General features: G+C 32.9%; 1 protein-coding gene and 2 long non-coding RNA genes across 3 annotated transcripts in view; 2 read left to right on the forward strand and 1 right to left on the reverse strand.

Moving 5' to 3' along the window:
- Positions 1-10,719, forward strand: part of LOC137487900 (uncharacterized) — a 1,155,393-nt gene extending 1,144,674 nt beyond the window's left edge. The window contains exons 2-6 of the long non-coding RNA XR_012391719.1: positions 6,316-6,374; positions 6,657-6,737; positions 7,096-7,159; positions 7,436-7,562; positions 8,525-10,719. This is a non-coding gene — a long non-coding RNA (uncharacterized lncRNA). The remainder of the gene's footprint in view (positions 1-6,315; positions 6,375-6,656; positions 6,738-7,095; positions 7,160-7,435; positions 7,563-8,524) is intronic.
- Positions 1-15,411, forward strand: part of LOC141378084 (uncharacterized) — a 361,025-nt gene that overhangs the window by 280,787 nt on the left and 64,827 nt on the right. The window lies entirely within an intron of this gene.
- On the reverse strand, positions 2,314-5,226 carry LOC110437985 (uncharacterized). The gene is made up of 4 exons (XR_002455788.3): positions 5,194-5,226; positions 4,404-4,443; positions 4,162-4,305; positions 2,314-2,824 (listed from the first exon to the last, which is right to left on the reverse strand). It is a non-coding gene; the product is annotated as an uncharacterized lncRNA (long non-coding RNA).

The following is a 15,411-nucleotide window of genomic DNA, read 5'->3' on the forward strand; positions in this document are numbered from 1 at the left end:
GATACATTTTTATGATAAATTTAATTTTTGCATATACTTGGCCAAAAAATGTACATTATTATGGTCAACTGCTCAGATACCTCCAGCCAATATGTGGCTGAGTCAGGCAACCAGACTTCTACCTCTGGAAAAATTAACCTATGATTTACATCAAAGATCTGATGGATCTATTTGGTCCTCATGGATTTTTCTAAAAAAAAAAAAAATAAATTTATCTCCTTTTATTTTTGTCTTTACTTTGAAACATTTGTATTAATTTGTTAGAATGTCTAACAAAAAACTGCTGCACTTGTGAGGTAACAGTGCCACTGTTGTTATGCTGAAAATTAAAAATAATCTTTGTATTATGTTTTATTGAATGCAAGATAAAAAATAAAAAAATAAAATATTTTCCAAGAGATGGGTTGCGGCTAGAAGAGCATCTGCTGCATAAAAACATGCTGGAAAAGTTGGCGGTTCATAGAGCTGTGGCGACCCCTGGTTAATAAAGGGACTGAGCCAAAAAGTAAAATAAAATATGTATTTTTTGTAGACATAGAACTTCACAGTAACTTATAAGTACAGCACAGAACTTTTTTACTTCTAGTTTAGATAATTTAAAGGTTTGCATATTTATTTTGTTGGTTCATGGCTATGTATTTTTAAACATTTTGAACTATTCACAGCATTTGAAAGGATATCTTATCGTCACTGTTACCTCATTTCTCACTATTTTCATGATTCTTACAATGCAGCAAATCTTAAAATAATTTGATCATAAAGAAAATAATTAACAAATTAACCCACATGCAGGACAAAGACATGATGTGGAATCATTATTTAACACAAAGTTCATCCATTGGCATCAAAACATACTGTTACACAAACAGTTGAAGATTTAGAAAGTAAAAATAATCAGATAAAGAGTGGTTTTCAAACAAATACATGTCTTTAAAAAGGGTATATTTATAAACATTTACATATTTTAAGAGCTTTTATCCATATTTCAAATAAAGTGAAAACAATTAAACATCACATGATGACCATTAATGAAACACACTTACAGAATTACATCCACACATATTATTCTGAACTCATAATATTTGTGATGAACATAATCACTATTGCTAATAACTTGTGATTAAAGAAGATACTAATTGTTAGCTTATTTTTACAGCTTTTTTTTTTTTTTTTACCACAACTGTAAATGTGACAATACAATTTCTTGTCCATGTTGAAGATAATACATCCACATAGGTTAACTGCCCTTTTACTCAAAGGGGATGAGTAGAGCCCCGTAGAAAAGGAAAAAGTATTCACATTTCAAACGAGAAATGAGTGAGAGAATATCAGCAAGACTATTATCTATGCTATGTTCAATAAATAATGTTGGATATAATAGTCTGATATATACTGATCAAGTCAATAAAAGCTGTTTTAAAAAAATACTCATTGTAAAATAACAATTTTATGCCTGGCTTTCATATATGTCATAAATATATGCACAATGACCTTATTCAAATAGTCTTTAGTTCATTAAAAATAGTATTTGTTCCATTTTATTACAAAAAGGCTTTAAACTACATTACCCACAATCCTTTGTCGCTGTATAGATGGGACGGGAAAGACATGGCGGTACAAATTGTAGTTCATTGAAAGCTGTAGTTAGGGTTAAGTTTAGGGTTACGATCTTGGTTAATCGGTAACTATTTGAAACACAGCGATAACTCATTGATAAAGGACACTGTTAGTAAAGTGGCAAAGTTAGCAAAACATAGTTAGCAACACGAAGGATCTTTTAATTTGGCTTAGAAGTTATAGTCCAATCACAATGTCGCAATCTACGTCACACTTTGTCTCTATTTGGTAATCTTCCGGTTGAAGGTAGATTATAATTACCTTATAATATAACTTAAATATCAAAATGTGTATTAATATTACATGTTATTTATTGTCTTATTAAAAATACAAATGTATATTTACCGTGAGATTCCTTTGTGGGGGTAACCTGATGTGCAAAATGATCATAGTAAAACCAGATCATAGGCAGTATACTAAATTTGAAACGAATAATAAAATAATAAAAAAAGCTTCATGTTTGAAAACATTTCCAGCATTTCCTGTAACTAAACACTGCGTCCTGTAGGTATACAAATATAAATATATGTCAAACTTAAATGACAAATATAGTGCCCATTAAATAGTAAAAATAGTAGTTCATTGTAAATGAGTATGCAAATAAACACAATACATTTTAATGAAACATTTATAATTTATTCATAATGCCACAAAAAAAAAAAAAAATCACGCAAACATGCAAAAACCAAAAATATATATATTTATAACAGTTTTTAATGCAATAATATATTACCATACATATATAAATGATTAAAAACAATTATAATTGAAGGAAATTTATATTTTGTATTATCATTATTATATTTATTTTGTGATATTTACTCATGTCATACATCTGGTATGTCAAGCTCAAGTAAAACTGCACAGCAAAAAATCTTTTCAAATAATGCCTTTGGAAATGCCATTATAATAAACAGCTTTAACAACAACAAGAAGTCAAGTTCATGACAAATGCAAATTATGTTTATAATAACAACTTTCTGAACTTAAACATCAAAAGTAGAATAAGTTCAAAACATATTCAAGTATTTACTGAAGAAAAGCAAAAACAATTTGTACAAAACACTGAGAACCAAAGTGTGCTTGGTCAGTCCAGGTGTTTATGTGACTAGACTGTCATATTGCAATCCGGTTAGCATGAGGAGACTTGGGCGTAAAGTGTCAGGAATTCCTGGAGGGCTCCCATGTGTTATTCCAGATTTTGCCACTGTAAAGTATTAGAAGTGCACAATATCATTACTGAACAAAGAATGAGTGTTAGGTTTCATTTAGAAAGTTCAGTGATATTTATTTATATATGTAAAGTGTCATTAAACCTGGCACTCTTGAACTAACTGTATAATAGGTTAAACATTTCCAGCATGTTTCCATGTATTCCAAGCAGATCTGTCAGTTCTACAAACTCAGAGATCAGGATAGTGACTGCACTTCTCATTATGAACACCCTTATCCTTCTCATACATTTTTATTACCACTGATGTCCACTGCTGTAGTTTTCATTGAAGGGAATGCTGACACAAATTCCAGCAAGTTTTTTTTTTAAATAGCAGAATATGGGTATTATTGGGCCAAAACCTTAAAAAATATAAGATGCAAGATTTGAATCTTGATGAACATATTGTTAATTCACTTCTTGCAAATGAAAACACACATCTCATGTTTGACTCATCAATTATATGAAAACTACTACAGCATACAGTGCTCCACCCTAAAATATTTCTAAATTATAACAAGCTTATTGCTTTACAAGGCTAAAAATTAATTTCATGCCTGCATGATTCACTGCTTTTACTGAAACCCATTACACTCTTAACTCAAACTAGTTGACTTTATAAAAAAAATTGCATGGAAACATGTTGCCTTAAACCCTTTATGTTTTTACACAAGGTGAAACTAAACAGCCCACTTTAAATTAACCTAGAACCTTTACAATCTTCTTGGACTTACAGTAATATTTTAATTCAAGTATGGCTGTTAAGTTGTACCCTGTATAAAATGTAAGGGGTTTAAGCCACTGGGTTTCTATACAATTTTCTAGTAAAGTCAACTAGATTGGGTTAAAGGAATAGTTCACTATTTACTCTCCCTCAAGTGGTTGTAAACCTTTTTTTAAAAACTTCCAAGTTACTTTGTGTTGAACATGAAGGAAGTTTTTGAAGAAAGCTGAAAAGCTGAAAACATTGACATACATAGTAGGAAAAAACAAATACCATGGAAGTTAATGTTTGCAGGTTTTCATCTTTCTTTAAAATATAAATTGTGTTTAACTGAAGAAAGCAAATCAGACATATTTGGAACAAGTGAAGTATGAGTCATTAATGACAGTATTTTCATTTTTGGGTGAATCTCTTTAAGAGTATACTGAAAGAAATGTCCTACTCCATGTAGATAACTTCAGCTGCATGTGTAGCCCCATAAGTACTTATCTAGAAATCAAAACAATGATCACGTCAGTCCCATTTTAGGCCTTTTATATCATATTGGCCACAGAATGGACTACTTAGTGTTGCAATAAAAAAAAATAATAATAAAACTATGACTTACCACACAATACAAGACAAACAGTGAATTTTCAGCTCTGCCTTTGCTGTACACAAGATGAGGTTCCAGCTTCAACGCTGATCTGAGTGGGGCAGTTGTGCAGCTCTGTGAGGTTGTGACTGTTCAGATGCAGTGCTGTGAAGAGTTCTTTATTAAAAGAAAGTACATTCTTTTAAAAGCTGTACATAATAACAAAGAAAATACAATGATTTTAAATAATGATTAATTCTGAACAAAAACCTTACCCTTAGTCAAGATGAATTCATATGTCAAAAGTTTCTGCATCTAAAATGAATAAAAACAGATGTGACATTAGTTAAACCCACTAACTACTAGATACATCAGTACTGCATTAAGCAGTTGTAAAGTAATGTAAGTGTAGTCTAAAATGAGCCTTAATCTCTTTAAGATAATGATTTAAAAAACGTTGCTTGTGTTAAAAACAAGCCAGCCACTTGTAATACATATGATCAATGGTAAATTTCTGAGAAGGTGCCAGGTAATCCATGAGTTTTACCATTACCATCATGACTGACATAATATTTGTATTATAAATTACATATATATATATATATATATATATATATATATATATATATATATATATATATATATATATATATATATATATACATGTGTGTGTGTGTGTGTGTGTGTGTGTGTGTGTGTGTGTGTGTGTGTGTGTGTGTGTGTGTTTTAAGGCATGGAAAATAATTGTTTTTACAATGTAGCCTTTAAACCTTTGGAAACACTTGATGTTCTTTAATATTGAAACAATTACGAATACATTTGTATTATTAGAGTTGCATATTGCATATCATATAAAGATTTTGCACGAATTCTATTGTGGAAAACAACAATCTGGTAACACTGTTCCTTATCTTAAAATGTATATATTGTTCTGAGCTATGCATGACCAACGTTATATGTGAGAAAAATATGTTTTTAATAAATGAACTTGATGTAATTAGATAACGTCGCTAGTTTACAGTACATGCTTTATCAACAAATCGTCTTTATTTACTTTTTACGTACCTTGTGGAAAACCGCAGTGAACCTTGGGATCGCAATGAACCTTGGGATAGCGAGCATAGACTGTAAACAATAGATCGCCACATACAATGACCCCAACTTCAATGAATAATTTAAAATGAAAAAGATCAGCCAAAAACATTTTTAAACTTAGTACTTGAAATGTAATATTTTTTAAGTAAAAAATAATAAATAATATGAATGAATCAAAGTTTTATTAGTAGTATAGTTTTATAGTTAACCTAAACTGGACAACCGAATATATTTTCACTCATTAAATATTAAGTTAATGATAAAATATTTATAAACACCAACTAATCTCCAATAAAAATACATTATGCAGCATTAACATACTATTTAATGTTGACAGTTGAACTCATCTGAGAACTCACCGTTGATGCAGTTTGACCAATAGCAGAGCGGCGTTAAACTCACCGTGAAGAGATGTCACGTGGACCGAAGTTTATTCATACAGTAGTTTCGACCCAGTTTACAGACGCTTTTCATGAACAAAATAAAAATTACATATTTTTAAAAGAAGAAAACTGCGATAATAGGCGTAAATCAGGTTTTAAAAAGTGCGTTGACATCTATTGGTAATTATACGAGCCTCCAGCGTCTCCCTATGACGCTTCAGGCTCAGGTACAGATTCTATAGGGAATCCCTGCACGTCTAAATGTGACGCTAAAGGGGTACCCTGTGCGTCAATAACTTACGCCGAGGGTTCCTGACCAAGCGTCAGTATATGACGAGTTGGGAGTGAGAAAGATAACCTGCTCCAGAGCAGGTTATCTTCAGAGAGTAAGTTGCTATGGCTACTTAACATACCCAGAAGTTACCTCCGATTTTGGAACCAAAGTTGAGGTTATCCACCTACTTACTCTCAAACTTACCCGTGTATGTCACATAACCTGCTTTCTGGAATAGCCCCCTGGTTGTTCCAGTTTTGTATTTATTTAGTTTATTTATTTACTTATTTATTTATGTATTAGTTTATTTTTTGTTTTACTAAACACAAAGGAATATATTTGGAAGAATTTCAATAGGCCTACCAACCTTGATTGAATGGTTCCTGAAATCTGTTTGGTAATGACATTCTTCCAAAAACCTTCCTTTGTGTTCAGCTGAACAAACCCAGCCGGCACACGACCGACCTTCAACGTTGAAATATGGTTGAAATAAGGTCAGATGTGTTTTGAACGTTGAAATAATGTTGATAGAACGTTTAATGTTGAATGGTTGAAAAACAGCCTGCATATGACAAGACTTCAACGTTGAAATGTGGTTGAAAATACGTCAGTTGTTGCTTTAATGTTGAAACAATGTTGAATGATAAATGGTTGAAAAAAGTTACAGAAATCCTTGTACAAATCAACGTTGACATTTTTTTATCATGATCTGTATGTTGAATTAACGTCATGGCTTCACCCAACATTCAACATGTTTGGTTACCATGGTATTGGAGGACTCCGCGCACGCGGCCACGCGCAGCGCTTCACTTCACTTAATTACGAACACCTGACCTGCAGTGCAGCAGAATTCAGAGGTAAGCGTGTTTTTAGATGCTTTAACGTTTTATTTACCCCCCGATTTTGTCAGTGTATCTTAAACGTGACTTTTGAGGTGTAGTGTTTCGAATTTTGAAGCATTTAAAACTTTCCAGTTTGTTTTTAGTCTTGTTTGCGCTCCGGTGACGCGCAGCTAACCTCGAGGTAATGTCACATGTTTAACGTTAGTCTAAATGAGCGTTTTTATGGCAAATTCAAAGCGATAAACTCCAAACGCAGTTTAAAGTTACTGAGCAACGTTATAAAACAATATCCATTTTATACGCTGTATTATTAGTGTTATTATTACAAAGTTAACTGCTGTCGTTTCACTGTTGTTGTTGTTTTTGCTTTTAGACATGTAACTTACTCCAGAGACGCACTAACTTGCACAGCATTGAATGGAAAAGGCTTTGTCCATGTAAGTTTACTTTACCTTTAACTATCTGTTAAATCTTCTTGGTGCTTTGGTTGGTGATATTCTCTTTCTAATCTGTTTGTTTATTGATTGTTAGGCTATGTTGTGATATTATATTGTTATATTGATATTATTATTGTGAAATCATGTTGTGATGTTATACTATGTGACAGTATTGGGGAACAAATATGTATTTAGTGAGAAATTAATGCTTAAATTACACTTTGTATAGTAGCAGATAAAAGGTGTAATGGGTTTTAACTTTGAGTTTTCTGGAAGGTCCAGTTGAGGGGCATCAAGAACATGCAGATGGCCTAAACCTGTGTCAGCCTGGAGTGACTGCAGTTCTGCTACTCCACGCCAAGGCTTTTGTATGGATGTCTGACTACTACTGTGTTCTCTAAAGGTATTACTGGAGCAAAACAACAGCACCTGTTACAGTGAAATTTGTATTCATCAAAATAGTGATACATGTGTAGCAGGTCCAGTACATGTGATGTCATTGAGAAGTTGTTTTATTAAATGTCATTAAAACAAATAAATAAACATGCTATTTAAATAAATCTAAATATTAAAAACTTGAGGATTAAGATGACAAATGAAATGCATCATCTGTCTTGCGAAAAGGGTCTACTTAAGAATTCTGGTGTTTTCCAACTGAAAGGGATAATTCACCCAAGAATGAAAATTTACTCACATTTTACTCCCCAAATGGTTTAAAACCATTATGAGTTTATTTTGTTGAACACAAAAGAGGCTATTCTGAAAAAAAACTAAAAACCTGTAAACATTGACCTCAATAGTAGAAAAAAATACTATAGAAGTCAATGGTTAAATAGATTTGCAGCTTTCTTCAAAATATCTTCTTTTGTGTTCAATGTGGTCAGTAAATGACGACAGAATACTAATTTTTAACTATCCCTTTTATTCTCTGTCCTACATGCAGACTTTTACAGAAGTGCTACTCCTTCTAGAGTTTTTCTCAACCATGTCTAAAAAGCTTTAAACAGCTTTTACAGTACATGTAATGGTTTACAACAACTTGTAATTATTAGATGTGTTGAATGTTTCATGATTCTTTACTGCAGCCTTTGTTAAAAAAAAAGCAAAAAAAAAGCAATTTTTTCGAGAATCTGAAATTTGAATTCTGGAAATGCTGGCACCGGTGGTGGCGAAGGGCTTCCTGACGACATCACACCTAATTCTTCACTTCTCTTAGTTAGGAATATTTAGATGGATGAGTCAAAATTATTGAGTGTGGCGATATTATAGGACAAATTTGGATTCAATAAAAATAAATATTTGAATTTCACTTTGTATAATAGCTGATACCAACTTAGTTGTAACCTCGTATTTCATTTATTGCAGGTTTTCTGGAAGCTCCATTTGAGGGCATCAAGGACATACTGATGGCCTAAACCAGTGTCAGCCTAGACAGACAGACATCTATTGCAGTTCTGCTAAACAAGACCAAACTCTCTGCTTTTGTATGGATGTCTGACTAGTACGGTGTTCTCTGAAGGTGTAACTGGAGCAAAACAACAGCACCCGTTACAGTGAAATTTGTGTTCATAAAAGATAGTGATATATCAGGTATAGTAACAGGTCCAGTACATTTGTCATAAAGGTTAAATCACAGTAAGTACTGTAAAAATAACTTGTTTGCCTTTGCCACAACAGGTCATGGTGTGTGCTTACTGCTCGTAGTAAACACACACGCTGATCTGATGCGGGAGAGATATGTGCAAACACATTTGTATTTACTGTTTTGTTTTGCCTCACTAAAGTGTTGTTGGAGCTTGGTATGTTCACAGTTGAAATCACTGAAGTCACATGGAACGTTTTGACAATGTGTTTTGTGCCTTATCTTGACAATGACCATCTTGGGACCATTGCTGTCTGTAGAGGATGAGGAGCATTTAATCTAAAATATTTTAGTTTGTGTTCTGAAGATTAACAGGTCTCTGGGATGACACAAGTAATTAATAACAGAACCTATATGAACACTTAATGTAATAGTGAAATAGTGGTCCTACATTCACAAATGTGAGCCATTATTATAAGACCCATGTGAACATGCAATTTTTATGATACTAATAATAATAATGGAATAACAAATTGCTTTTACTGTTGTGTTTGTGAGAGAGAATCAAACCATATATTCTACACATTTTCTTGATGATTTACTGAAATATTTGTCTACATGTTCCACTGTCACAGGTGCTCAGTTTTGCTGCAGTAATGCTAAACACAATAGATTTACTTTATACAAAAAAAATAAACTAAATATTTAGCATGCAGACCTGCAAAGTGAAGGAGTAATGTCAGGTTTAGATTATAGCATGAGTTTTCACTATTGTGAAAGTGAAGCCATTCATTTACAATGAATTGGAATAGTAAACCTCATTATTGATTTTGTAGGAAACTCACCTGGTGTTTGAGAAATAAATATGTATTTAACTGCTAGACTGATATAGATGTTTTAGTGTTTTACACTTGATTCTTTGTCCTCAGTGCCATCTTTTACCTCAAGTGTTTCTCTCAACCTATAAAACCTCAAACAGATGTAATGTATTTCACTTGTGATTCTTAGTTGTGAGTGATGTTTTTTATTTTTATTTTTTACTGCAGCCACTTTAAAAAGGGTATTTTGTAAACTTTGTAAACAGAATTGTATTTTGGAGACTGTGATGGTTGAAGCGTAGTTTAGTTACTTAGTTTAATTTAGTTAGTATCTGTCTTTCTGAAGACGGTAACACTTTACAATAAGGTTGTATTAGTAAGTGTTAATGTATTTACTAACATGAACAAAGAGCAATGAAGCATCTTTTATATAAAGAAAGTACAGTTCATGTCAGCTCAGTGCATTAATGTTAACAAGCATACATTTTGATTTTAATAGCATCGGGACATATTTCAATTAATTAAATGATTAATAAATGCTGTACAAGTATTTGTCCTTTGTTTATGTTAGTAAACATTAACTTTAATTCATGAAACCTAATTAAAAAGTGACTCTTTAATTGTATGCCTTTTTTCTGTATTTGAGTGTACAGCATGTATAGTAACCTGCATGGTTTTAATGAACTATGTATGCTGTAAATGTTGCTGTATATTTAGAATAAATGAAATAATGAGGTGTGTATTAAATAAATTGATACACAGACTAAGTTGTGTATTTGTGTCGTGTATTTTTTATTAGTAAAAATTTGTTTGCTATATTTATGGACTTTGCGTTGTATGTAATTTCTATTTAACTTACGTTGAAATGTATGACGGTGAAACAACGTCACGGTATCAACGTTGATCCAATTTGCAAAATCGAAAGGTAATTCAACCTTCATTCAACGTCTACAAAACGACCACAATTCACCCATGAAGAAGGTAAGAGTGAAACAACGTTGTGGTTTCAACGGTGAATCACCGGTGGTGGTCCGACGGTGAAACAACGTCACTATATAAACGTTGATCCAATTTGCAAAATCGAAAGGTAATTCAACGTTGATCCAACCATAGACCTGACGTTGATTCAACGTTGAATCACCGTTGAAATGCCGGCTGGGAAGACATTAATATGAATGAACGAATTTTCATTTCTTGGGTAAATGAACCCTTTTAATGCTTTTTAAGAATATTCATTTATTTTCTTTTTGGCTTAGTTCCTTTATTGATCTGGGGTCGCCACAGCGAAATGAACCGCCAACATCCATACACACTCATTCACACACATACACTTAGGCCATAAAGAACATTCATTCATTCTCTTATCAGCTTAGTTCCTTTGTTTTACACAGCGGATGCCCTTCCAGCCACAGTCCATCTCTGGGAAACATCCATACACACTCATTCACTACAAACAATTTAGCTTACCCAATTCACATGTACTGCATGTTTTTGGTCTTGTGGGGGAAACCGGAGAACCCGGAGGTAAAAAAAAAAAAAAACTAATCCAAAACTTGGTGCTTGAATGGCAGAATATTTTAATACAGATTTATAAGGATCAGAGTATGTTCTCTACGGGGGCGACGCGGTGCTCCGGTTTCCCCCACAGTCCAAAGACATGCTGCAGGTGAATTGGGTAGGCTAAATTGTTCGTAGTGAATGAGTGTATATGGATGCTTCCCAGAGATGGGTTGCGGCTAGAAGGGCATCCGCTGTTTAAAACAAAGGGACTAAGCTGAAAAGAGAATGAATGAATGTTCTTTATGGCCCAAATTTGGCCCATATAAAAAATTTTTACATTTATATGTGGGTTATAACTGGCGAATGACTCAGTCATTGGGTTTGGGTGAATCCTTTTAGGTAAACCATTTCAAAACCAGAAAAAATAACTGAGTCTACATTTTCATCAAGCATCTATTCATAATGAATCAATGTAGGCTATATTGAATCATACAGTTTATTAGGTACACTTTGCTTAATATTTTTGATTGATTGATTCAAATTAAATCTAACAAACACGCAGAATTGCATGCAGCAAATCTGGAAGTCTATCATTACATGATGAAAGGAGCTTCTGCTTGATCTGAATGCTGAGCACATAAAAGACAAAAACAGCTAATAAATCTCCTGCTGCTACTGCTGAGCTCAGGCATGCCACCTCATCTGAGCTATTGGGAACTTATAACTGAGCAGCACCACTTTATAATAATTCAAAAAAGAAATAACTGATGTTGGCCCATTGAGTTATTGTTATTAGAATGATTTTTAGCCATGAGGCGAAGCTGCATGTGCATATTTGTTTATATAAATGCAGTTGTAAGAATACATTTGCAGGTTTACATTATATTTGTTTGTTTGTTTGTTTGTTTGTTTTGATTTGATTTAAAAGTCTTGCAGGCTGTAAAGTGATTTGAAATAACTCAGAACAAACACTTAAAAGGTCCAAATTAATACCTCAAAGGTAGTATGTAAAAAGTACTAAAATGTTTCTCTTAAAATGTGTAGGTACTAATATATACTTTTGAGGTACCAATATGGACCCTTTAAGTACAAATGTGTTCCTTTTGAAGGGGTACTACCAGGCCCGTGCAGAGACCGTCCGAAGGGCATGTGCAGGATAAATTTTTAGAGGGGGAGGGGGGGGGGTTGAATGGTGTTGCGCGCATACTGAAGAGCGGTGTTGTCGCGCGCGTACTCATGACCGGTGTAGTCGCTCGCCTACTGAAGAGCGGGACCTAAGGTGTGCCGCGTCGCGGGGGCACTTTTGATCATTTTGGAAGGGCACTTTCTATCCAAGACTAAAAAGGGCATGTGCACTGCACAGGTTGAGCCCTATGTGTGCACGTGCCTGGGTACTACCCCAGTGACAGCTTACGTACCTTAATTTCTAAGAGTATTGGATAAAAGAATCTGACTGTTTAGATGCCTTACTGACTGGGCTCTATTTTGAAGGTCCATGCACAAAAAAATGCTTTCAGGGCATGTCAAAACCCATTTTTGCTAATTTAAGGACAGGAAAATCCGCTTTGCGCTGTGGAGCATGGTCTAAAAGGGTTGAGTTTATTTTCTTAATGAGTTATAGGTGTGTTTTGAGAATAAACCAATTAGAGTATCATCTCCCATTCCCTTTAAGAGCCAGCTGCGTCACGCCATAAGCGCATTCGCTATTTATAGGACGCAAAGTAAGTCTAAGTGGAAAAAAATGAGCATTTCACTAGCAAACAGTTAACAGTTTTATTTTACAGAAAACTGTTAAACAGAGCATCTACTGCGTGAGAATGAAAGATCTACTTTCACTTTCGCTTTGGATAGGGAAACCTTTACGCATAGACATCAATTAGTCTATAAAAAATTAATTGCGTTTGTTAAGCGCAAATATTTGTTTCAAAACTATTTCTAAATTCAGTTCTAATTTCCAGCAAACGAATAAATGAACAATAATAACGAAGTGTGATCAAAAACCTGAGTTATATCCTAAAACACATGCTGTGCCCCATATGGTCTAAAACCTGACAGGTGGGCAAATCTAAGCTTGTTTTTAATAAAACAGATATACATATGGATATAATAAATAATACTGCTAATAATAATAACATTATACAAAAGCAAATTGTTGAATGAATGAACTGAAAAAGCCTCCCGAGATGAAGAAGACATAAAAGCAGTGGTTTTTCATATTTATGCAGGCTAGAAAATAATGTTTTGTAATATTTTAATCCTTTATATTTATATCCTATATCTATTCTTATGATATCTTATATATCCTTAATATTTACATTTTTTCATATGTAAAGATATTTGCCTATTGCTCTCTTTTGTGTATTAAGCAGTGTGTAAGCGTACATTTATTCCTTTTTTCTTAAATAAAGATGATAATCATTTTTTTTATCTGTGGTTTCTTGTTAGTTGTAATAGTAAAGATCTCAGAAAGGCAGTTATCAGACATAAAAATATTTCATTAGTAATATTATATTATAAACGATAATAAGGCATATTATCAGACCTATACATTTTTGCATAGACTCCAAAGTATATGAGAAACTGAAGCAGATTCCAATAGAAAACTACACTCATAAAAATGATGTTTGCTGCTTGTTCAGACTATGTATTTCAAATGAGCTGAAACAACACAAGTCTCAAGGTTTTGGGGCTTTCATACTTGTTTTATGCTCAGTCCACTTAAATTTGTAAAAACTAATAAGTTAACTTAATTTATTTATGTTGTATCAACACAAATCCATGGCGTGCAATTTTACAGTGTAATGAATAAATTATACAGATCTTCAGCAAATACCTAAATATGTAGCTCCATCTACTGGACAGTGAATAAAAGCGTCTGTTCCATAGATGCTAAATTTCAATGTTCTGAAGGGTATAATGAATATTCTGATAGCTGTTTTAAACTGAATCTTTTCAAACACATTGTGGAGACACAAAAGCCTTATCTTAAATCTTGAAAATGATGTAAAATAGATGCCTTTTTAAAATAAAGACTGAGAAATATATATTTTTGCACATAACATACACTGTAAAAAATGATTAGTTTCTTAAAGTGAGTAAACAAATTGCCTTAAAAAACAAGCTGACTTTACAAAAATAATGTAAGTAAACCCATTGTAACTTGGAACTGTTAAGTTGACTTAATTTTTATTAATTAATTAAGTTGTATTCACTTTTTAAAAATAAAAGTAAACTAATAACTTTTTTCAATTCACATTATATATATATATATATATATATATATATATATATATAATGTGCTAAAATAGTTTGTCATTGTAAAAAAGGATTTGTTGACTTTAAAAAGTGAGTACAATAAGCATAATTATAAAAATTAAGTCAGCTCAACAGTTCCAAGTTACAATGGTTTTACTTACATTATTTTTGTAAAGTCAACTTGTTGCTTTTAAGGCAATTGGTTTACTCACTTTAAGTAACTAATTACTTTTTTTTACAGTGTATAGAATGCAGCATGTACTGTTATTATGACCAACAGGCTAAAGTTAAGTCAATACCTTTGAAACGTCACAAATAAATTAAATATAATTTTAAATATATTTTTACAACACTTTATTTATTCATTTAGTAACAACTATTTTAAAATATTTCCAGTAAGGGCCTGTCTAAATCTAAAGCAGTTCTTGAATATAACAAGAAAATCATGTAATATTAATAATAATAATAATAATAATAATAATAATAATAATAATAATAATAGGCGAAGCAGTGCCGCAGTAGGTAGTGCTGTCGCCTCACAGCAAGAAGGTCGCTGGGTAGCTGGTACGAGCCTCGGCTTAGTGTGTGGAGTTTGCATGTTCTCCCTGCGCTCGAATGGGTTTCCTCCGGGTGCTCCGGTAGTCCGGTTTCCCCCACAATCCAAAGACATGTGGTAGGCTAAAATGTCCGTAGTGTATGAGTGTGTGTGTGAATGTGTGTGTGGATGTTTCCCAGAGATGGATTGCAGCTGGAAGGGCATCCGCTGCGTAAAAACTTGCTGGATAAGTTGGCGGTTCATTCCACTGTGGCGACCCTGGATTAATAAAGGTACTAAGCCAACAAGAAAATGAATGAATAATAATAATAATAATAATAATAATGAAAATATAACATAAAAAATAATAATCATGCAATTAAATTAATTGGATAGATTAGTGCAGTCCTAAAATGGCACATTTCTATATAAATACACATATATTGCTGACCATATCATTGTGATTTACAGTTAAAACAACAAGGAAAATCATGATTTTAACAGAATGCTTTCTTTGTACTTTACCATAGTTTTTAGAGTTTTGATGGTAATACAGTATACA

Source organism: Danio rerio, chromosome 16 (assembly GCF_049306965.1).
Source record: "Danio rerio strain Tuebingen ecotype United States chromosome 16, GRCz12tu, whole genome shotgun sequence".
Classification (NCBI taxonomy): Eukaryota; Metazoa; Chordata; class Actinopteri; order Cypriniformes; family Danionidae; genus Danio; species Danio rerio.